Source organism: Hylobates moloch, unplaced genomic scaffold, assembly GCF_009828535.3.
Source record: "Hylobates moloch isolate HMO894 unplaced genomic scaffold, HMol_V3 SCAFFOLD_4, whole genome shotgun sequence".
In the NCBI taxonomy this organism is placed as follows: domain Eukaryota; kingdom Metazoa; phylum Chordata; class Mammalia; order Primates; family Hylobatidae; genus Hylobates; species Hylobates moloch.
In genome coordinates this window covers 11,700,543-11,725,634 of record NW_026652279.1, presented here as the reverse complement: position 1 = coordinate 11,725,634, position 25,092 = coordinate 11,700,543, and the positions used below count along the sequence as shown (strand labels likewise).

At 37.7% G+C, this 25,092-nt stretch overlaps 1 protein-coding gene across 5 annotated transcripts in view; it reads right to left on the bottom strand.

The window, feature by feature from the left end:
• Nucleotides 1–25,092, bottom strand: part of MITF (melanocyte inducing transcription factor) — a 232,824-nt gene that overhangs the window by 62,960 nt on the left and 144,772 nt on the right. The gene's annotated exons all lie outside the window — the stretch shown is intronic.

The window sequence follows — 25,092 nt, the reverse complement described above, 5'->3', positions numbered from 1 at the left end:
ATACATGCCACAAAATGGCTGAATTGCAAATTAATTATGCTGAGTGAAAGAAGCCAGGCCTCTCTCCCAAGAAACTACAAAAGGTACGAATCCATATTTTTTAGACTCTGGAAATTACAAACCCATCTAAGTGACACAAATCAAATCAGTGGTTGCCTGGGGACAAGGGAGTAGGGCCAAGCTGGGAAGGAGGGAGGGGTTACAAAGAGGTACAAGGATATGTTAATTTTCTTGATTGTAGGGATCATTTCACAGAGGTATAATGTGTCTAAATTTATCAAATTATACACTTGGAACATGTGTACTTTATTATATGCTAATTATGCCTCAATAAAACTGTTTAAAAAATAACAAGAAATAGCTATTATCGAAACTGTACTATGAATGGGCTGCGCTAACATTTCCAACAATATGCATCGTCTCACACTCCTACCAGCCTGTGAGCTAGGTACTCTTTATTCCCATTTTACAAAGGAGCAAAGAGAGAAAAATCTCATTTGTAGACTAAATTTTTTTTCTCTCTCTCTATGAACTCTGCATCCTACTGACTACTTAATATATACCTGGGACTGTCTTAAGAGCCAGGAGCCTGCAAGATGTAGAAGCCATGTGGTCCTACACATTACTTATGGTTTATAAGGGTGAAAATAACTAATGGGAATACAAAGGATACATTGATACAGACTATACATGGAATACAAGCCAAATTCTATGGAAGGAGTGAGTGGAGATTGGAGGAGAGAGAGGTAGAGGGACCAGGAGGGAAAACCTTGGGGCACCTCACATGGAAAGCAGTGTTTCAGTAGGTCTTATTGGGTGGGCAGGATTTGGCCAAGAATGGATAGAGACAGAAGGACAGACCAGTAGAAGATACATGGAAGAAATTATGTAGCATTTCTGTCACTATTTTTCATGCTAGTCAGTACCTGGTATGGGCAAATTCACAAAATCTAAATATGATCAAACATTTCTCAGTTCTTCTCTCAGTCTTCAGTATGGTTAAACGGTGAGGCTGTTAAAATGCAGTGAAGCATCAATTTTTAAACTATCATTTATGTTTCTTCTCTTTTGTTCACTAGTGTATCCCCAGTGCCTAGCACCCTGCTTGGATAGTAAGTACTAAATAAGTATTCGTGAAATAAATGAATGGAAATCCCAGAGAGTGCAAAGGGAGGCAATAATTAATAAAAAAATTATGGGTGATACTAGTTCAAGCTAATCATGACAATACCTTGTTTCTACAGGTGTTTGTTCAGAATTTGTGGTAAAAATTATAGTAATAATACCAGCCACTGACATGTGTTGAGTGCTTACCATTTTTGATGCATGAGCATTATCTCATATAATCCTCCGACAACCTTATATTAGTATTAATGTTATTGCCTTTTTGCCAACGGGAAAAACAGAGGCTCTCAGAGGTTAAGTAATTTTGCTTCCAAGTCGCACATCCAGCACATGGGAGCAGCAGAGTCAGAACCCAGGCAATCTGATCCCAGCACTTTCTGCTCACTTGCTGCCCAAACACCCACCATGCTGATGCAGAGTCAGAAGCTACGATTTCTAGAAGTGAGTTGGGTTTCTGAATTTTAGCTCCAGTAGATACTGGAAAAGACCAGTGAGTCTGAATTGGTTGGCAATTTAACAACACTCTTCTTGCTGATTTTTTTTTTAAAAAGGCCAAATTAAGAAAAAAGCCCCCAGTGACAAGGCTGTTGCTTGGCATAAGTCAAGAAATTAGCTGCCCTTAGAGAAGATGACCCTAGCTGCCTCATGACCTAAGACATTTGTATGGTAATTAAAATGGATCTAGGCTCAATGCCTCCCCTGACCACACTCTCTTACCTACACCACAGCAAGAACATCCATCTGCAAGATAGTTAGTCAGGCTCAGAAGAAGGTCTCAGGTCACAGAACAGAGGACAACCAATAGGCCAGCTGACAAATCATACCCATGACTTGAGCTCATTGATCTAATATTCTAAACCAAGCTATGCTTACCCTCTGAAATAAACAGGGAGTTTTTATAAAAATACAGATTACAAGGCTACTCCTATACTCTAGGACTAGACCTAGCTATTCTTATGTTTAAAACCTCACCAGAGCAGTCCAAAGATTAGCTAATTTGAAAATCACTATTCTCAATTACAAACTCAATCCACATCATAGAGAAAAATTGTTCTTATGATACAGAATGCATTTTCATCTCTATGGTTTTATAATAATTAAAAATAAAACCCATAGATTGTGGTCTTTTTAATTCCCAAACTCTTTGAAGACTCAGAGACCATAGCTTACAACCTCTACAAACAACATGGAAATAATAAAACACGATAGAAAACAGCATTATTGCATTCTTCTAATTACTGTATATTTTTATAAAACAAAAATAATACAAAGAAATTTATTTTAAAATTCAAAACCAAACCTACTTATTTTCTGCATTTTACCTTAAAAAAAAAGGCAGACATTAAAATGTTTCAGAGGTACTTCCCTAAATATCATGGGCTAACAGTAACGAAGGCAAAGGCAAATTAATAACCAAGTCAAAGACAAAGAATTGAATGTGTTACTATCTCAGTGTCCCAGCGGTTATGGGTGTAACTAAAGACTGCACAGTAATTAAAAGTAGTATTTTTTGTCTGAAGATCAAACCAGCATTCTAATTTTTTAAAAAACGAAAAAAAGAGCCTCAGGCTGGTTTTCAAAGGGTTCTATTCTATACCAGAATAACCTATGAGCTGTCTATTTATCCCTTCATGTGGAGGAAAATATAAACCATCCATGCAAACCCACTGGACAGCTAGGTCACTCAAACGTAAGAATCAAAGGGTGAAGAATGAGTCATGAATTAAACTGCAATTTTATTCAAGAAGTATTTATGGAGTTTGTCATATGTCCTTGTAATATTTTAGATGCTGGGGACCCAGCAGTAAAGCAAATAGATATGTTTTCAGGAAGTTCAAAGCAAGCTTCAAGTATACATATATTTAGTATGGGGTTGGCTGTCATGGCCTTATGAATTTATGTAAATGGGAAAAATAAATACGGATGCAAAAGAGATGATAAGGATTATTCATCACTGGAAAAACAAAAGAAAAACTACACAAAGGATAATTACACAACATGAATGCAATTCTTCCCAATAGATACAATGACTCACATATAAAAAGTCTCAAGTCAACTCATGGTCACCTCTCTATTTTTATTTTCACCAAATATTTGGGACACAATCTAGAATTAAGGTTCCATCTCCACTGCCAGTTGGAGTGTGGCCACAGCTCAGTTTCCAACGCAAAGCAAACAGTTATAAAGCAAATCACATTACTACTACCCATTGCCCCAACTTTGCCTGACTAAGCCAGCCCCCTCTACCATCCCCATGCAGGCCCAGAATAGTGGACACCTTCCAATTGCAAGGGTGACACATGCTGGGAGAAATGGGTCCCTTAATTGCCTACACTACATGGACTCTTGATGACATAGGGAAGGGAGGCCATGCTCAGCACACGCTATGTCGTCAAGGCTCAAAGTACTGCCCAAGTCTTTCTGTGATCTCTGAATTAGACAGGGAGGGTCATTTTAAATGCTTGCTTTCAGAATTCACCACATTAATTAATGTCATCACCTGGTTGCAATCTATGCAGAACTGTGGAGATACTCAGAGGGGAGGACCAACTATTCTAGGTCTAATGTGTGATTAGGCCATGGGCCACTGGGAGAAAAATAAGCAATAGGAAACTTCCATGGGCTCAGACTCTATTCACTCTAAGTGCACTCTAACAAAATCTTAAAGAAAATTGAAGTGTGGGGATTGGGGGAGGCATAGGAGATGAACAGAAGGATACAGTCAGGGCAACAGAGCTAAAAACTTGGGTTAAGTTTAAAGGATTATGCTTAAACCCATGAACATTATCTAAATCTTGGCAAAATGGAAATAGTAAAAATTGCCATAAAAGGTAATTTTTAAAGCCAAAACACTTGCATTATTAACAACACACTATATTTAGGAAAAGGACTCTAAATGAAGCTAAATACAACTAATTTTAACACTGATAGTAGCAAAGTTCACTTAAAATTTATCTTTTTTTTTTTTTGAAAAATCATATTGGTTCATTGTCCCTGACTATTTGGTTAAAGAGCCATTCTTTTTATCTAGTTGGTCTAGGAGTGTACCGCTTGAAATTACACCAAAAACCAAGCCATGGAAATATAAAAGGTTATACTGTAGCAACCTTCCTCCAAACGGCTCAATTCACTTAACACATACCTCATTCCATCCTCACACGTTTTTTTTGTTTTGTTTTGTTTTTTAATTGAAGACATCTTCCCTGGGAAAATGAACATAGGACAGCTTCTGGTGCTCAGTGTGTGTTAAACCTATTTTTCCTTTCTGGCTATTACTTTTACAGTTAAATTCTTCTGATTTTAATAGTTAACAAATGCAAGAATTTCATAAAGTACGTAATATCTCTAAAACAGACATGGTATAATCACTACTCTATCCATCTACCTCATTTTTCCCAATTGAGCATTGCTCCTTATCCTTTATTTGCCTTAAACATGTTACTTTTGTTTTTGAACAAATAATTTTGTCAAATATTCCCAAAGTATTCAAAGCAGAACTTCTTCTTAATGTATTTACCCATGCTGCTTTCTCCTTAATGAAAAAAGGGCTGGCTGCAGGCTTCTCCCTCCCCCTTTTTACCCTGTTCTATCAGGTTTTGTCAACTCTAGCTTGAAAAGAAGGTCACTGGTTTGCCAAGTGTCAGCCAGTGTCACCTCATGAGTCAATCAGGATGAGCACAAAGAACAAAGACGTGGGAGGTGTTTGGTTAAACAGGGCCAAGAAGGAGAAGAAGGAATTCAGGTAATTGTACCACACATGTTATGCAAAACTAATTAAGGATGTGCTCTCCAAGCAAAAGGAAGAGAGAGTTGGTTGGTTCAGAATCAGGAGAATGTAGGCAAGAACCACAGGGAAGTACCACAATTTTTTAATTCCATGGAGGACAGTTATTATTGATGCAAAAATAAACCGGCTGCAACAGGGTGGCTGAGGTGTGTGTTAGCTGGGAGCAGAGAGGAGGGTCACTCACTCTCTGTGATTAGAAGTGTGACCAAGAAGGCCACTGTTTTCCGCCTCCACTCCCAATAGGGCCCACCATTACCTTCCCTGAAAATCTATTATTCCCCCACCCCTCCCCCTTGGCAGATATCGAGTCCTCCTAATATGCAAAGACTTCTTTGAATATTAAGGTGTACCGAGCAAGTCAGTTATTCTTAGCAAAGCTTTCTCTATTCATCAAATCTGAGGACAGAATGGTGCACAAGCGGAGAGGTGTCAAAATGCCTTTTATAGAGAGAAGTCTCTAAAACACTTGCTGTATCATGTGCCCTGGCAGACCCCAATGAGAGACATCACTCAGAGGTAACTCAAGCCTAAAGCCCTTGAAATCATTCCTCTCAGAAGTTGCCTATGCTTTTTTCTTTTTGCTTGCAATTGGTTTAACCCAGAAATTCATGTCTCCTGAAGTTATAGCTTATGTAGTCCTTAGAGGACATTATTCTCCCCAGCAGAATTTTTTCCAAGTGGGTTTTAGGAGAAACCTTCATGTTCTTTTGCCAAGGCAGGCATAAGTTGTATCTGAGCTGGTGGTTCTCCGAAGAGCTTAGATGACTCCACACTCAGAAGAGGGAATGATAACCCGCTGAGACGAGAATCCTTCTCAGGGCCATGTACCCATGTTGGTTCAGAAAGTTCTAACAGGTTTATGCTGTCTCTGCAAAGAGCAGACTACACTCCTTAAAACACAGGTGTGGCTCCCCTAGCCTATACCTTTCCATGGCTTCCCATGCCTTTCCATGGCTTCCCATTGCTCTTAAAATAAAGACAATAATCCTTCAGATGGTCTTAAGGATTAAGTCCTGGAGCTTAAACCCTAGGCCCCTGGCCCCTGCACACCTTTTAGCCTTGTATTGCACAATTCTCATCACTGCTCTTCACACATAACCACTCTGGACCTCACTTCTTATTTCCTGGAGCTTCTAAGCTCTCTGACACCGCAGGGTCTGAGCATCTTCTTTTCTCCACCTGCTGAAATTTTCTCTCACCACAGCCTTCACAGAGCTAACACCTATGCTTCCTTCAGCTCCAAGATCACTTAGTTGGAGAACTCTTCCCGGCTCAAACACCTCCCCTGTTCTCTGCTACATATTCCTACAGAACTTTCTTTCTTTCCTCTACAGCAGTTACTGTAGCCTTTAGTGTTCACTCATCTTTTTGGGTGGTGGTAGGGAGATTGTTTGACTAAGTACCCACCTCTCTACTTAACAGTAAGCCCCAGGAGAACAAGGATCTTATGTGTTTTCGCTCACCATTAGATCCCTAATACAAAGATGTTCAATAACTACTTGTTGGGTAAATGAATGAATAAATCCTTGTTTCCATTTCCTCTTCCCATTCATTCAACAAATTACCAGCTCCAGCCATTCCTCTCCACTCTCCCAAACCTGTTCTTTCCAAGGTCACAGTGATCACACAAAAGACCAACCCAATAGACACTTTTCAATCCTAGACATGCATGCCATAACCTTCCATTTCAAAACCTCTGCCATCCTGGTTCTCCAAGCTTTGTTCCTTTTGTTCCTGTTTTTTTACATTGCCTCATAAGTTCTCCCCCTCTGTCCTACTGGCTGCTTCATAGGTTCTCCCTCTCTGTCCTACTAGCATGTTCCAGAGTACTTCTCAAGGATCATATCTTCGCTCACAGCCCTCTCTCTGGTGTGTACAATACTTTCTTTAACTACAATACTTACTGTATTACTGAGTCCCAAACTTGCAGCTCTAGTTTAGACTTGGCTCTAGAAGCAGACTGACTTCCCTATCTTGATCACAAGACCCCATGCCTATCTCTCCAGCCTCAGTCCTTACCATGATCCCCTTTGCTGTTGCTCCTCCAGCAAAACCAACCTTCTCTTTGTGTCTTGCCTGCTCTCTCCTGACACGGCCTTTGCACATGCAGTGCTTACTGCCTGAAATACTCATCCCACATCTCTTTTAAACTAAAGTTCACTCACTCTTCAGATCAGAAGACAGGTGAACAGGGGAAAGACTTCTTGGACTCTTTACATCACTTCTTCCCATTGGCAGCTCCCAAAACTCTGTGCCCCTCTCCTGTCTGGTACCTGTTGAGGTTGAAACTGTGCGTTCATTTCTGTGATTAGTTAATTAACATGTGTTTTCCCTGTTAGCAGCGAGTTCCACAAGGGCACATGAAAATCTGTTTATCATTGTATCCTAAAACCAAGAACATGCCTCATACATTGTTGGCACTCAATAAATATATTTGTTTTGTATATCAACTCCCATTCAACATTTTTGTAAGAATCAGTACAGAATAATAATGACTAGCACAAGCTGTGACTCAAGTAGACTTGACTTTGTGATTTTATTAATTCATTCATTTATATGTTAATTCAATAAATGTTAATTTATGAGGGCTTACTATATGTTAGACACAATGCAAAATGCCCAGGATACAGAAGTGAGCAGAAGAGATATGATCCCAACTCTCCAAGATTTGAATCCCAGGTCTACTTATTAGCTATACACACATATCAGCAGTCAGCAAACTTTCTCTATAAATGTCCAGAGGATAATTATTTTCAGCTTTGTGGGCGCAAGGTCTCTGTTGTACTACTTAAATCTGTCATTGTACTGTGAAAGGAACCAAAGACCCTATGAAAATGAATGAGCATGACTATATTCTAATAAAGCTTTATCAAAAAAGATGGTAGCAGGATTTGGCCCACGGACATTGTCAACTCCCAATATAGACCAATTTCTTAAGCTCTACTATGTTCAGTTTTTCTTCTATGTAAAGCATTACAGTATTATGCCTTCTTCCTTCTGTCTGGCAAGGTTCCATACACTTTACTCCTTAATTTTCTTTAACCAGTACTTTCTTCTTATGTCTTCTGGAGCCAACACTTTCATCACTTATTCCCCAAATCATTTTGATCGCCTCCCCACCTCCAACTGCATTCCTCCAAAACCAATGCCACCATCTTCACCAGCTCGCAGAGAAGTCCACCTTAACCACCCTCTTCTTTCCTAAAAGGAAAAGAAGACACGCTGTTGATGGCTACCCAATCCCGACTGCATCAGACCCAAGCTCCTGGCCCCTGCTCATCCACCCAGCTTTAGTTCCCAATACCCTCCTAGTCCTACCTTCTGCTACCTTGCATTTCACTGCTTCACACCAAAATCCAGAGTATGTATTATTGCTTCATTTCTCTCCTTGTGCCATGCCTTCCCATCCTAGTCTTTTGGGTATAACCCTACTTGTTCTTCAAGTTTCCACTCAACACAAACCACTACAGGGATACGTCCCTCACCTTCTGAGGCTGAACTGCAATGTTAGAAGGGTTCAACAGTGCTAGCTGATACTGATTAAGCCCTTTCCTCCTTGTCCTTCAAGACTCCAATCAAAGCCAACCAGCTCAGGGGCTGTGCTAGGTACTTACATACATGAATTTATTTAATTACAGCTCTGAGGTTGGTTCAGGTGTTTATGCTCTAACTCCATTTCTACAGTCCTGGAAAACATCAAGTTCTGCAAAAATCACACATTATGAATAAAAGGGCGTATTAAGAAAAAAGAAGACTGGGGGCAGATCCCTCAAAACCTACGCACCTTTATAACCAGAGCACGAATAACAACAATCAGTAAACCCTAATTCTACACCAGCTGGTTAAATTTCTACTGGATTCTGCAGCTAGCATCCCAGACAGCCTTAAACACTGGGGCTCCTGCTTCCTCTCTGAAAAGGTAGACTACGGATAACAAGTACAGATGCTTTAAAAAAGGATCAACTTTTTTAAAAAATTAAAATCCTTTTTTAAAAAATTAAAATCTGATCCCAGAGATAGCCTTCTTTAAGAATGTCCTGTGTTAGCACAGACAGCAGTGTCTCTGCAGCTGCTGCCTCTGTATTCTCAAATTCTCCAGAGAGCAGAGCCCTATGGAAAGCCAAGTAATGCTTTATCTAAGGCTAAGGCTTTCTCTTTAAATATGATAAAACTTGTCTTTGACTACTTCAAGCATTAATATGCTGTGGGAAATGAACCAAAAGGATTTTCATGTTATACTGACATGACTGTCTTATTTGCCAACAACATGGGAGGTTTTCATGTTAAAGAAACACAGTGCAACAGATGAGGAAACTAAGGTTTAGACTAAGTCACTTGCCCAAGTTTATCTAAGGACGGAGCTAGGATTCAAGGAAAAGCAGGAAGGAGAAAGAGGGAGGGAGGGAGGGAGGAAGGGAGTGAGGGAGGGAGGGAGGTAAATAGGGGAAGGGGGGTGTTAGCATCTATAGAGGTATTCTCCAAGGATGGAAAAAGAGGAAAAGTTGAAAGATCACTGAAAATGGAAAGCCTTCAAGAGAAAAACTGTCAACACACACACACACACACACACACACACACACACACACACACACTTTACACATTCTCTCTTAAGGAATGAATTAAAATTAGTATTAATACATAAACTGAAGGAAAGTGAGCAAAATATTTATAGAAGTGAGTCACACTGTAAATCCCCCTTCTCCTGTCCTATACCCACTGGCCGAACATAAAAAAGCATCCTTAGCCTTTATTTGTTTTCTGCTTCATAAGGGACAGAAAATAAGAGCTACAGAACATCCTGTGACCAAAAATTGAGTCAGAGATAAATTTTAATATTAGGGATTTAGCATACTTGAGAACTAAATATTTAATATAGACTTTAAGACATTTGTGTAAATAAACTCGTGGCAGTTTAGTTGACATCCTCACCATCTATTCTGAATAAGTCTGTGCTCAATCTCTACTCAAAAGACCTTCAGAAAAGTCTCAGAAATGTAGTAAGTGATAACCAGGTTAATATTATTATTATAATTGGCAAAACACACTTAGACAAAATAATAGCGTATCTAAAAAAGAGGCTTTTCTCAACTCACCTGTTGCCACCCTCAAGGAGAAACTGGTGACTTAAACTATAGTGGAACTGTAAGTATTATATACACCGATGTTCTTTATCATTACAACTGTTTTATGTATCTAACACTTAAAATAAACCTAATGTTTCTTTCAAGGGCTTTTAAAGTCTTTTGTCACCTTCATCTTATCACAAACGAAACTTCAGTGGTCTGTAGGTGGGCGATTCTCCAGGAAAAAGGAGACAATTCATTGAAAGTCCAGGCTAGGAGGGAAGTCTGAGACTATTCAGATGGGGAGACCTATACCCAGAAAGACAAATTCCCCTGGGTCATACTAGGGGTCCATGCAGAGGCATGTTTGATTTCATGGTTGCAGTATCAATTGTGAAGTAGTGAACTTTGCAAGACTGGTTGGAGAGAATGGCCTCTGGTCTTATCTGAAGATAGTATATATAATGGAAGTAAGATAAATGGTTTAATAGCAAAAATAAAGGTCAGCAAGTAGTTACAACTGACTACAGAACAGTCAAGGTGAAATGTTTCTAAAAGGTAAAAAATACAAACAAATGAATAAATAATAAAAAAATTAAACTTGTACCATAAATTGCAGAGATTAGGGGTGGAGGAGTTAGGACAGCATAGTAGTCTTTTTTTCTTTTTTTCACTCTTGTTGCCCAGGCTGGAGTGCAATGGCATGGTCTCGGCTCACTGCAACCTCTGCCTCCTGGGTTCAAGGGATTCTCCTTTCTCAGCCTCCCAAGTAGCAGGGATTACAGGCGCCCACTACCAAGCCTGGCTAATTTTCATATTTTTAGTAGAGACGGGTTTTCAGCATGTTGGTCAGACTGCTCTCGAACTCCTGACCTCAGGTGATCCACCCACCTCGGCCTCCCAAAGCGCTGGGGTTACAGGCACGAGCCACTGCGCCCAGCCAGCACAGTGCAGCCTTAGACCAATAAAATTAAATGGACATACCATGTAAGGAAGAAGCCGAGTAATTCCAAAGCAAATGAGTCAAAACACTTAGAGACTAGATAAAAATGATTATGCAACTTGATTAGCAATGAAAACACTCTAAACACAGATCATTTGTTTTCATCAGTTGACTGGTTCTGCAATGTAGGCCCTGTGGCTTAGGGGTGAAAGGCTGTGATTAAATGTATTTTGAACCTTCAAGTTTCCCCAAAATAATAAGCTTTCAAAAATGAACAGTTAATAAAATCATATATGGTCACTCCTATTTAACCTGAATTCTAGAACCAAAATTGTTGGCTTCTCAGCTTATAAGTGAAAGTTTAATTTCAGAATCAGGAAACATTTTGATAGCCTGATGTCTATTAATTTTTCTTGAAACTTTAACCCCAATTTTTACCACTTTCCACAGAATTTTCTATAAGTAAGGATTTAACAGCTGCCTAATTTGGCTGTCAATCATTGAAAACAACATCTAAGACTTTTATGTAGTGGGTGTAAATTGGGGGAAAGTTAAAAACCGTGGCCAAGCATCTCACTACTCCCTATCGCCCAAAAATTACTGTTAGAGGAATCTACATAGCCAGGCAGTTTTTAAGAATTAAAATTCTTTGTCGCTGCAATGTAATTCAACAGTAATTGATTAAAAGAATCTTTACACATCCCATGCATCTCTAGAGAAATTAATTCTAGATCGTAGTTAGAATCAACTTTCCTAACCTTTTACCAGAGCATTAACCTTTTAGTCACTTCTCAAGAACCCATTATGTGGCCCAATTACTGTGGACTGTGTGTCTCTGGTTGAAATGCTGATGACAGTGACCAGCATTAAAAAGTATTGTGCCTGGCACCATGCTAAGTGCTTTGCAAGCATCATGTCACTTACTCCTCAGAGCAACCTTATGAGCTAGGGACCTTTATTATCTCTGTTATGCAAACAAGGGAACTCAGGTTGAGAAAACATATGGATATCGCCCGGTCTAACTCCAGAGCCCATGCCTTTCAACACTGCAACTGGATAGCAGGTGTAGGCATAATCAAAATGGCTCTGGGCAGGAGTTCTTCGAATGAATTTTAATTGAAAAATGCAAACCCTAACAGAAAAGAAAAGTAGGTCTAGGAAACAAGGTTCATGATCCAGTGCAGAAGTTCTCAGGGGATATCTTAGGGCGGTTTCTCCTTTTCTCCTCTTACTAGGTGGACTATAACTATGAAAGGGAGGTAAGAAGGTGAGAAGGCAATCAGTATCTTCCGGTGGAAGAAAAGTGCACTTCATGGCTATATATGAGCCAGCTCTCATCTAAGGCTGTACTTGGTCATCATGCTAGATGTGCATGTTAAGGACTCCAGCATCAGAAAGAGTTGATCTTTCCCGTGGAGCTTCCTAAAATGACCGTTTGTTTTATTTCAAGAGAAAGGGCAGGATGGCCACATGCACTGGATATACTGCCTTCAGGCAGAAAACCAATACAAAAAAAGAAAGGAGAAAGGAAGAAAAACACTTTCTCTTGATGTCAATGCCCCAGTGTAAAAGACAAAGCCAAGACTATAGCCACGTCAGTAGAAAGACTTTTGATGTCAGAGACAGACCGTGAAGGGCCTGCTGCTGGGGAAATTACAGATGTCAGCGGTCTGCAGACTCTGAAAGGGCCATTTTATGCTACCATTTATCTAAATCCAGTTTTTTAAAAAGAGTGGCTTCTAAAAGTAGAATTTAAATAACTCTTGATAGCTAAAACACAGTTCCTAAAGAAAAGTGGCCTTTTTTCTTTAGAGGAGCAGCCAAAGCAGGGCACAGACCATTTCTATGGCAGTAAAAATACTGTGTATGATACTATCATGGTGGATACATGTCATTACACATTTTCCCAAATTCATGGAAGGCACAAAACCAAGAGTGAACACTAACATAAAGTTTGGACTTTGGGTGATAATGATATGTCAATCTAGGTTCCCTGACTGCAGCAAATGTACCACTCTGGGGTTAGAAGCTGTGAATATGCATGGGCAGGGATAAACGGCTATCTCCCTATCTTCCGGCCAATTTAGCTGTGAACCTAAAGCTGCTCTAAAAAATAAAGTCTAAAAAAACAAAAAATAATATTTTTAAGTAGCTTTCAATCATTTTTAAAAGTCAAATATTTCAAGGTCCTATTTGATTACGAGTTGTGCTTTGGTTTTTGTTGCTCAGGAAAATGCCTAAAAATAAGAAAAAAAAAATGAAACATAGAGCTCTGATGTCAATTTGTACTTTATCATAGCAGCACCTACATTTATTAGTAAAAGAGATGTATGGTACATATGTGACATACATATTTAATTTACAAATATTTGTGGACAAATGGATTCACTGACCCTCAGAGTTCCTGGAAAGGCCCAGTGCTAAAGCAAGTCATTTTAGAGTTTCTTATTGTTTTCTTATCCTCAATTCACCTCCTCAAGACTTGACAGAATTAACCTATTTTTATCAACTTTTCATAAATATATGCACATAATAGAATGCACCACATGTACAAAATACCCTAAATAGCTATTAGGTATTTTGCATCTTCCACTGAGCAACTCAAGGCAACATTTCCTTTGCCTGTCTTACTCCTCCCCTTTCTTCTCAAAGTGCTTGCCCACTGTACCACTGTTAGAGATTTGCCATAACTGTTTACATGTTAAAGGATCTCAGAGGCTCTACAGTAAAGAAATTTATTTGACTTTATTTGCATCTGCATTTCCTAATTTTTCTTACATTTCTTACAAATTAACTTCCAGCTTTCTACAGCAATGATTCTCAAACATGAGCGTACTTTCGAATCTTTCAGAAGGCTGGTTAAAACACAGATTAATGAGCTCCACCCGCAGAGTTTCTGGTTCAGTAGGCCAGGGATAGGCACAGGGAATCTGCATTTCTAACGAGGTCCCAGGGGATGCAGTGGCCACAGGTTCCAGACCACACTTTGAGAACCCCTGAGTTACAGAATGCTTTCCACCATTTGAGGTTAAGTTCTAAACATCTTAGCTTCATGTCAAACTGGTGACCAGAGATTTTATATCAAAATTAAATGTCTTATCAGAATGTTCAATTTGTCTTCCCTCTCTATGAGACATTGGGAGTCCCAGGTGTCAATAAAAATGGGCACAATTACCCATATTCATAACATCGTATTATGAATTCTATCAAGATTCTTCTAATTCATTAGTTGAAAAATTCTTTAGGTATGTGATTTTAAAACAAACCTGGAAAGCTACTGGAAAACTGAAATCAACTTTGCAATGGCCTGAAAGTTTATTAACTTATATTAATGGAAGATAATAAGAAAATATTGAGATTAATACAGACTCAGAAAATAGATCTAACTCCAAACTAAGGAAATCATGAAATCTGACAACGTGATGATTTTTCTTTCTGGAGGTCATAGCATGGTTAACATTTTTGCTCCCTTGGCTTTCTTGCTTTTTGTAATTGCACAAGAATGTGACTTTATAGGCTCTTAGTATTATATGAAGAACACATTAAATCTCTCTAACACAGTTTACTAATTCCAATATAATTGACTCATTGTTTGCATTAGGAATGAAAAGGTGACTAACAAAATATAAATTATCACTTAGGTATTATTTCTGGTTTAATACGCGGTTGAAAATTACTATCAAAACAGTAAACTTGGGTATCTAATGAATTAGTAAAGAACTGTTTCATTGCATTATAAGCTGTGCTATAATTTCCTAAAAATATACCGCAAGTTAACTAAGAAAGAAAATTGCCTTAGAGACATCAGCACAAATAAAAATCATACATAAACCCCCACCAAAAAAACCTAGTTTTCAATATCCTTCATGTTAATCAATCTATGTAATGAATGGTAAAGAACAATGTATGATTAACTAATCTCCTTGTCCCCTAATGTCTGTTTCACACCAAGAACATTGATTAAATGCTCATATATTCGCAAGATTTTAGACATCTTTAACACACCGGGCAGGTGCTATATAAGTGTGACATGTGTAGGTTTGAAAAGAACCTGGATTGAGAGTATGAGTAAGATTTGTGACTAACAAGTTGAGGGCTGTCACCATGCTCAAGTCTGAATGGAAGGCTATTTGCAGAGATGAGTCAAGATACCATGTTACCCAGGGTGACTCGTTGCTGCTTTCTCCTATAAGAGGCTGTTTTTGACAGGAAATATCAACCATACATAAGATATGTCAGCTAACATGGGCTCCAAATAATGAGCAAGAAAATAATGACTAATTTTTTGTGTTTTCTTTGCGGCGGGCAGTAGGAAAGCAGTAATACTTTGTAGGTACAATAGCGGCATATGAAGATGGCAACTTAGAGATGATAATAATTTCTATATTCGTGTGATTAATAATTGTAAATCATTATGTGATTTATTATTACCAACAGTAGAGCAGAATCCTTTCTTGAGCACTTTCCATCTACTTGGCACTGCGCTAACGCCTTAGTTCTGTGCTGTCCAATGCAAAGGCCACGTGTGGCTGCTGAGCACTGGAAATGTGGCTTGTTCACACTCATTCAGACTGAACTTTTCATATAATTTAATTTAAATCTAGAGACGTATTCAATTTATTTATTGGAAATCTTTTGAATATGTTTGAAACAAGTTAGGTATATGAATCTAACTTTTTCAATTATACATTTTATAAAATCTAAACACAGGGCAAATACATTTTCTGATGAAAATTTAGTATCCAAATTGGGGATATGCTGGAGGTATAAAATATACATGCAATTTTAAAGACAGCACAAAGACTTAGGAAAAAATGTGAAAATATCTTGTTAATAATTTTTATACTGATTACACGTTGAAGTGATATTTTAGATATTTTGGGTTAAATAAAATACATTAAAATTAGTTTCACCTTTTTTGTTTGTTTGTTTTTTACTATTTTTAGTGAGAGTACTAGAAACTTTGAGTTTATGTACTTGGTTTATATTCTATCAGACAGCACTGCTTTTGTGAATTATCTCATTTAACTCTCGGAAAAACTCCCCAGGGCAAGTACTACTACCTCCATTTTATAGATGAGGACACTGAGGCCCAGAGAGAACAGGAAATGTGCCCAAGTTCACACAGTTACGTATCAGAGACAGCCTAATCATAGATTTTCAGCAGGGACTCTGATTAAGGTCTCATCTCAAAGCATAATGAGGTCCATCAGTTAGCATTAATGGGAATCTGGCATTCAAATTATAATGTACTACAGTGCTTGGATACTAAGGGTAAGAGGCTGAAGTCATGAGGTTCTGTGCTTCTCATAAATTCAATCTTTTAAGATTAGCCTGGCTGCCATAAATATCACCAAACATTTAACAATGCAAAAAAACAAAACAAAAAAACCCAAAGGCCATTACTACAGCCTGTCTTACCAGACGAAGGATTCAAATTAAATTCCATCAAATCACACCAAGCCAATACACTTTGACAAGCACCTCACATCCCAAATCTCTAAGAGCCTGGATTTTTTTGTTTTTTGTTTTAAATTTGTTCCCCCTTTCTCTTCACCAAGACAGAAAAGAAAGCCCAGTAAAATGCTGAATGGGGCAAAAGAAAACGCAACAAAGTTAATACGGGGGCCATAGATGGCCCTTCAGAATTTGTAAAAACACAAAAACAAGAGGGCGCGTTTCCATCGCTGCACAATATTGCTTTTGTTTAAGAGCCAAGTCCCAGTCTTGAAACGTGTGGGTAATAAATCAGCAGGCATTATTTTAAATCAACCGGTTTTATAAAATAAGCCAAGAGTTGAAAGAGGCAGGACTAATTACCAACATTCCTTGATGAATTACTTAGCGGCGTGTGCTAAGTCAATGTACGTCTACGGCTTGATCCCCAATTTTATCCCGTACTTATTTCCCAGGAGGTAAAAAGAACATGTGGCTAATTAAGGCACCGATCTCCACAGCCAGAAGTACTCAAGGTAAGATTTCTTTCAAAAGAAAAAAAAAAAGAAAAAAAGAAAAGGTTCTTTGCCTGGTACTTATTAATCTAATTTTTACTACTTCACTAGAAAAACAGAGCTGATCTTGTCACCTTTAGGCAGTCTGAACTACCATGCAGTGTTCAGAAAAAATGTTACATATTTGTAATTCAGCCAATAAGAATTTCTTAAGCCTTTCCTAACCGGCAGGAATGTCTCTGGTTTGTCACTTCCAATTAAGGCTCCACAAAATTTCCAGCCCCTAAATTTTAATTATACAAAACCCAGGGCCAACAGGGGAGATTACAACAGAGTTATGCACGGTAGTAAGGTAATAGAAGTCTGAATTTTGCTTTTCATTTTGGGTCTCTTAACTACTTTTAAAAATTATTTCCCGACCGGGTGATTCAAATCCTTTTGCTCACTTTGAATTTTCAGGATCCCTACACCTTGTTATCCTTCTTCTACGAAAGACCACTAGAGTTACATAATGTGTCTAAGTCTAGTAAACTGGTGAGTTTACACCTGACAGAAGAACTGTGCTCCTCAAAAAGTTGTGGGTGACTCTTAAATAAAATGCATTAGGACATCACTTTACATAAAGAATGCATGCATATGCTCTCCTAATAAAAATCGTAATAATAATGATAAAGCCTTTGACCACCACTTCTTCCAATCCCAATACTCATTCCAGAGAGAGCTGGTAGAAACAATGGTACGGATTCACCTATACCCTTTTCTAGGACATTCTCTATTTTTTAAAAGAGTAATTAAAACAATTTCATTTTAGGACCATTCTCTCCTTTAACAGCCCCCTGCTTTACCTGATTCATATGCTCCAATTCTGAGTCATTTCCTTTTCATAAAGTTATAAATTACTAAACAAAAAACATCTAACTTTATAAATAAGATCTGAATAACTGGTATATTATCTGGAGCTAAATTTTTTTTAAGTTCAAGCTGATCCTCGAAGAAGTCAATAAAAGGAGACACATTCAGGGCAAGAGCCAATATTCTAGTACTGATTGCAGTTATAACCTTGAGTGAAGCCACTGTGCTGATTTACATATTTTTAACACAGATCACACCCACCGATTTTAGTAGAGCAAAGTTAAAATTAGATTTTGCTTATACATGTCCACAATCTCTGTTCAAAAACGTGCTTATTGAAGAGTCTTTCAAATTAAGTGGTCTTTCAAAGCTAAGTCCTTTCTTTAATTGTTGGGATTAAATAGGTAATATTTGTGAAGGAGACTCATGACCTTTTCAATATAGTAATGTAAGATTTTTTACCACTGACATTTACTTAAAAGCAAATAGAAAAACAACCAGAACTGAAGTTCCAGTTGTTAAGTGCTAAAATATGGCAAGAGCTCTAATATTGCAAGGTGTGTGGGGAAGGAAAAACCAAAAATGCAAACATAATTTCAGAAGAAAATTGATATGAAAAGTGTGCGAGTCTACTGAATTATTTCAAAAATCATCTAAAACAATGCAAATATATTAGTGAAATACTCAGAACTATAAAGCAAACAAATTGTGATAGCGTGGACCATCAAGATCTTTAGAATATAAGTGACTTGAGTTATGATTTTTGGATGTTGTTATAGAAACTTTCACTGTAGTGCTTTTTAACCCATAATGATGACTATCAATAAAGCATAAATTACCATGGGGGTCAATGTGGCCAGGAAGTCCTTTTATATAATAAAAACACATCCAGTTCTTTCATCTCGCATATTGTGGGGACTCATGAGGATATTTTAACTATTCAATAGGGAAGCCCCTTACTAATTCAAATGCTTAAGTTCGTGTATCTTTCTGTTAAGCCTGTAAGACTCCTCTGTATTTTCTCTTTGACCTCCCATTTTGCTCTAATATATTGTTACTGGTGATTCTTTAGAAATGTTTAGAGCATGTAAGGACATAGGATGTGTGGTTATAAGCAAATGAGGTAGCGTGCGGAGTCTATGCAACCACGGATCAGTGATAATCTCTCTAAGTCTCAGTTTCCCTATCTGGAAAATGAGGCTTATCCTACTTGTTTCCTAAGGTTACTAAAATAATAAATGAGCTAAAAGACCTGAAGCGTTCATCCCACCATCCAATACACCCTATAATTAATATCCACGTTGTCAAGGAGGCACAATTGCATTTCCTCCTCCAAGGTGCTTCAGGTAGTGTCACATTCACATCAGTAATTCCTATAAAAGTTTAAGCTATGGATTGAAGCTCTGTAGTAAACATTTGCTACAAGCCCCAAGCTACCGAGTCATTTGAGAGGCTGAACACTGCTATCTCTCCCTCCTAATGTTTCTCAGGTCATTCCCTCCAGGAGAGGTATTACCACTAGCGGCCCACAGAGTTCAACTACATGAGTTCAAATCCTGACTGCGCCACCTACTTGGGTGACTTTCTGATGACCTAGCTGACCCCTCTGTGACAGTTCCTGCATCTGTGAAATGGGGATGCTAATAATAACTACCTCACAGAGCAATGGTGGCATTAAATAAGTCAATACAGGTAAAGTTCAATGCTGGCACATGCTGAACACGATTGTTCTCATAACAGTTCTCCTGGGGAGACACGGACCAGACAGAATATAGGCATCACATCTATAGGAGCCTCCAGAAATGGTCCCTAAACAAAACACAAAGAATTGGGAAAGATGCTGGTTCCTCTGCAGGAATGTTTCTCAATCTTTTATTCATTAGTATCCCAACAAAAAGCCTTTTTAGACATTTTTCCCCTAATTGCTTCTCCTTCATCCCCATCACCATAAAATTTTAAAAGACACATATACTGTTTATCAGTTTATGTACTGGGGCTTTGGAGGTTTAGAAACCATTGTGACATCTAAGACTTTTTTGCCCTCCAACAATCCATTTTTGTCCTCCTTGTGGGGAGTGACTTCACCCCTGTTGAGGATGCACGCTCTACTGGTCTCATGACATTAAAAAAGAAATTACCATTCAGAGCCAGATGACACTAGGCCCACTCCAATTTTTAGCCCTCACTTCCAGGCCCCAGACCTTAATATTTTCCTTATGATACCGCCTTCACCTCCAGCAGTATGGAATTATGAGAACTGTGTAAATGAAAGGAGACTGCACCTATTAGTATAGCCTCCTCTAACAGTTGAAAACGAGGGGAGCCGAACAGGTGTCTCTTCTCATTGAAACCCACTGGATGAATTCAATGACTGCAAAGGGGCTCATGGAGAAGATGGCAAAGATTCTCCTACTTAAAGAGAGAGCTCCATGCTGCACGTCAGCCAGCATTTCATTACTAGCTACTAGTCAAGCGTCCACCAGGTACATAAGGCCCTATCCACAACCTGATGAAATCAAACCCAGATTCTGCTGTACAAAACTCAGATTCTGCTGTACCCCTCAGTTACATGAAAATGCCCTTGTGGTCATAAAGGGAGAAATCATTTCCATTTTGTGCCAATATTGCCCAATGAACATGTAATTAGAGCTGAAGTTCCAACGTTTCCAGAAACCGGGATTAATTCATAGGCTTAGTTGTGTAAAGGCTGAATATTTTGTTTCAGAGAGTTGGTCTAATGGGTCTGCTCTTTTAAGTAGATAAAACCTAAAAATTTAAGCAAAGATGACTTTCTTCAGCCAGCATTTCATTACAAGCTACTAGTCACTAAAAGCAGTGCAGACAGAAAAACCAAGTCCAACATGAATCCACAAGCACTTACTGTGATTCTTGCACTAACTGCAATTCTTGCACTACTGAGCCTGTGTTAAGTTTGACTTTACCAAGCAAGACAACTCTATGGAGCACTTTCTTGTGTCAGCCCTGAGATCACTAAATCTTCACCCGCAAGTGTTCATAAAGCAGCCTGGGAAGCAAAGTGGCTGCCACTCAGTGCCGTGCAAGCTGGTACATACTTATACACTGAACCAATTAAACTGCTCTCAAGACACAGGGTGAGAAGTCCTCACTGCACATAGGGAAGAGTGGACCTTGAAGTGGGACTCTTAAAGATAGAGACAACCCAGAAGGAAAATAAATTATATTGTTTGTTCCATTTGCAAATATGAACAAAGAAAAATACAGGGTTTATGTCTACCTGATACAAACTGCCTAATATATTTCTTCAGACCTCGCTCCTATAAAAGGCAACTGATGGTAGGGTTAGAAAACAGAAAATAACAGGAAGGCTGCACCCTAAACTGTTAACAGTCGTTCCTTCCAGGGAACATGATGGAAGGGAGGCGGTGGTAGGCATGGTAAGATTCATATTGAATTATTCTGCTGTATTGTTTAAATCTGTTAAAAGTTAACAAGTATTGTCTGCAACTCAAAAAATCAATAACGTGAGTTTTAAAGAGAGAGAAAATTACCTAATGTGTGAAACTGAATGATTCAGATTCTGCAGGGAAATGAGGTTTCTGGGAGGATGAAGAGCTGTTTGTTGACCTGAAATCTGAGTCCCTCTCTCCCTCTGAATGAGGATGTAGCCTTGCAGACACTAACATTGATTCAAAAACAAAAGGACACCAATGTTTATAAATGATCCCTGAAATCAAGGCTGACAGGTTGTTTGTGTAAGTCAAACTACAAGGGACATAAGTATATCCTGGTCCATGTGTGAATGGACTATGCTATAAGAAGAAATCTCAGACATAGCAGGTCTTCATCTTATGAGAATAACACCTCTAGCAACAGATCCCTTAACTGAGGGGACCAAGGCAAGCTGATCTGAGACACACTACATCTGTCCTGGCTTCTTGCAGCCACCATGATGCTATTTAGGGTCTGTATTCCTGGCTAAATAAATCAGAAACAAAATCTAAGGGTAGGTTGTGGGAGAAGTCCCTTCTGCCAATCTGTAGCCCACCAATCCATCTGTAACTCCACATATATTTTCATGTTTCTGTGTTATACCTAAAAAATAAATCACACCTTGAAAATTCTACTCCATGCAGATTTCATAATTTACAGAGAAAGACCAGTAGTTCAGCCATTAACCCTTCCCCTCACTAGTGAAATATGGAATGTCAGTTGCTGAAAGAGGGTGACAAGGAGCAGGGCTTCCAGCCCACCTCGCTAGAATCTCAATCCAAACGAGAGGCAACTTTGATGAGATAACCACCAAATAAATGCCCAAGTACATTTAGTTTACAATGTAGAGGGTCCCAGAAAAAGTGCTTCTGTATTTGACAAACAGCAAGCATCATCGCTAATTACAGAGCAATTTGCGCAACTCTTGAGATGATTTGGAGAAAAGGGAAAATTTAAAAATAAATTCCTTCAAAGTACTTAAGAAATGCCCCAAAGTAACAAAAAACAACTTTTCTTTTTATAATTCATGTAACCTTTCTCTTAAGCAGAGCAGAAAAATTCAATGGACAGACAATCCGTTCCAGAGAAGACACTTCGACTTTGCCTTTAAAATTTTCAATTTCAAGGTGAAAGGAAGGGAGGGAGAGAGAGAGGTAGTGGGGAATTCTTGGCAACTCCCTTCAGATTTCTGAACAGATAAACATTTTCAAACTATAAACTAATGTTTTCAAGCTTTCAACCGTCAGGGCCCACGTTGGGAAGGCAGTTGGGGAAGAAATCCTGACGAACTTCTCAGTCCAGGATGAGAGTGACCAGTGCTTTTATAATGCATCAAAGTCAGAGAGACAAAACTATAAAAACAGATGCTTGGTGACTACGCAAATGATTAACTTGGTGGTTTGTACCGTGATGCTTTAGCTATAAGGCTGAACTCGTCTACAGTTCTGACCCCTGTTACTCTGTTTTTGTTTGAAAAAACTACATCAAATTTCAGACTTCAAGTTTGTATGACTTGCGTGCCAGCAAAACCCACTTGTGAAAGAAACTGATTCCATTAATGGTTCTTGATGACTTTTTTTTTTGTTAATTCACAATTCAAAATACAGGGTGTGTTCACCATTACAAAAAAAAAAAGCATTATGCACTCCAGTTGTTGGTTAATTTATGGTAAAAGGGCATCCTTAAATTACAATACCCAATTGGGTAAGCTTGTTCTTAAAAAACTTGGAGAAAATCTTTACTATGTAAATACACAGCAATAAGACTCATGATTCCATGTCCCGCAAAATGAAAATCAATATGAAGGAAAATTCACATATTATTAAATCAATATAGGAACCAGAGGCTAATCTTACAAAGATTCATGAACTTACTCACTGCACTATGACCATACGTTGTGGAATGACTGGTGCAGATTTTCGATCTCTAACACAAAATCTGACTAGTCCTAAGTTTTCCAGATGTCAATAATTTTTAAACATGCTTTATAAAGCTTCATATTTTAAATTTTACTCTGCCAAAGAAAGGGATTAACCTAAAAACGCTGCTTTAGCTTTTGGAAATCAGTTATTCATCCAGATAGTAGAATGTTGGTAATTTAACCATGTGTGTGTATGAAAACTAAACTATGACCTTTCTTCCCTCAGGTTCTTACAAACAACTTGGGAGATGGAGAGATTTAACCAGATTCTCTAGTGCATGCGAGTGTGACTAATTGTATACATCTACCTCCACTGAGAAGCAGGCATGTTCTGTTTTAGCAATTTAAACCTTTGAAAATTAAGTGAATTTACTCAGGCTATACTATGAGAAAATATTTATTCAATATAATCTGTATCATAATGCACTCAATTAGTATACTTGGCATTACCATTCTTTGAAAATATATATTCATGGAAAAATAAATGGCCCAAGATTAAGCATATTAACTGTTTTGCTATTAACCACTTACTTCATAAAATTATGCTTATAATTTAAACACTATAAAAAAGAAAAAATAACCATCTTTCTCTCACTTATCTTTCTATAATGTTTCATAATACTTTTATACACAAAATTTTGAAAATAAGCCAACTATATGTATGAAGTCCTAAGTCTTTAAGTATCTGAAGCAATCACTTATATGATATTCTCTTTAAAAATGTTATCTGATTTTCTTAAAATATTGTCTTAATGAAATCGTGTATTCTTATTTGTTTTTTCATTTAAGAATACTAAAATTTGTCTAAATAGCTATCAAACCTAACCACATAGTTATGGCAATAATTCTTTTTATTTATATGACATAGTTTACTAGTTTATATAACTGAAATATAAAAAAGCAGAAGTTAAATAGACATGAACTATGTTCAGAATAAAAGAGAAATTTACCTAATACTTATTTTTAGTTAGAGTATGTCGTCCACTTGTAACAATTTATTTGTGCTTTAACTTTGGACATTTTTCTGGCATACATAAGTTAGGGGTTGTAGCTCAATCTAGTATCACCAGGACAAAGCAACATATAAAAATATTGGTATGTTATTCAAACAACTTAATGTAGATTTTAATTTTAATCATTTTCAAAAATAATATATTTACAGTGACAAAGACATTTAGAAATTATGCTCATTTTTAACATAATCTGGAAATGATGTTTCAACACATTTTCATTTGGGTAATTTCCTCTCTATCAGTTGTACCTGCCTTAACAGGAAGATTCATCTTAATAAATATTCTTTAACATTACCTTCAATTGGATATAACCCACTAGTAGCCCAAATCCATGTCAACTCTTCTAAAATTTGCCCTTCAGATTAAAAAGGTAAACTATTATGATGAATAAAATAGACATATTTCTCCACATCTTGTTACTATTTAATTCATACAATTTTAAATAACCTAAGGTATACACAATAATTATCACCCCTGCAGGCATGAGACAACAACTTAAATCTTAAATAATTCTTAAATCTATAAAAACTTAGTGATCATATCAATTTTCACCCAAGCAGAACAGAAAGATTCAACGCATCATCTATTCCAGAGAGAAAACTTGAGTTAATTGAGGGGTAAAAAAAAAAAAGAGTAAAAAATCCATTAACTGTGGCAATATCCAGAATTTCAAACAATCACATTAGAGTAAAGCTTTATGGTAAGCTATTTGTATCTTTTTTCCCTAACCCAATTTCAGTTGGTTTCTTCATCCGAGTTCCATTATTTCATCACTACATTTTAAGTCTTTGCAAATAAAAAATAATTGACTCTTGATTTGTTTTTTAAAGAATCTCTTTCCTACTTCCTGGTAAGGTTCACAGATTGATTCCTGATTATAACACATCATCTCTCTATTTACTTTAATAGTAAACTTTAAATAATGGGAGACGTTTTTTCTGTGCACATGGATGAATGCAAAAACCA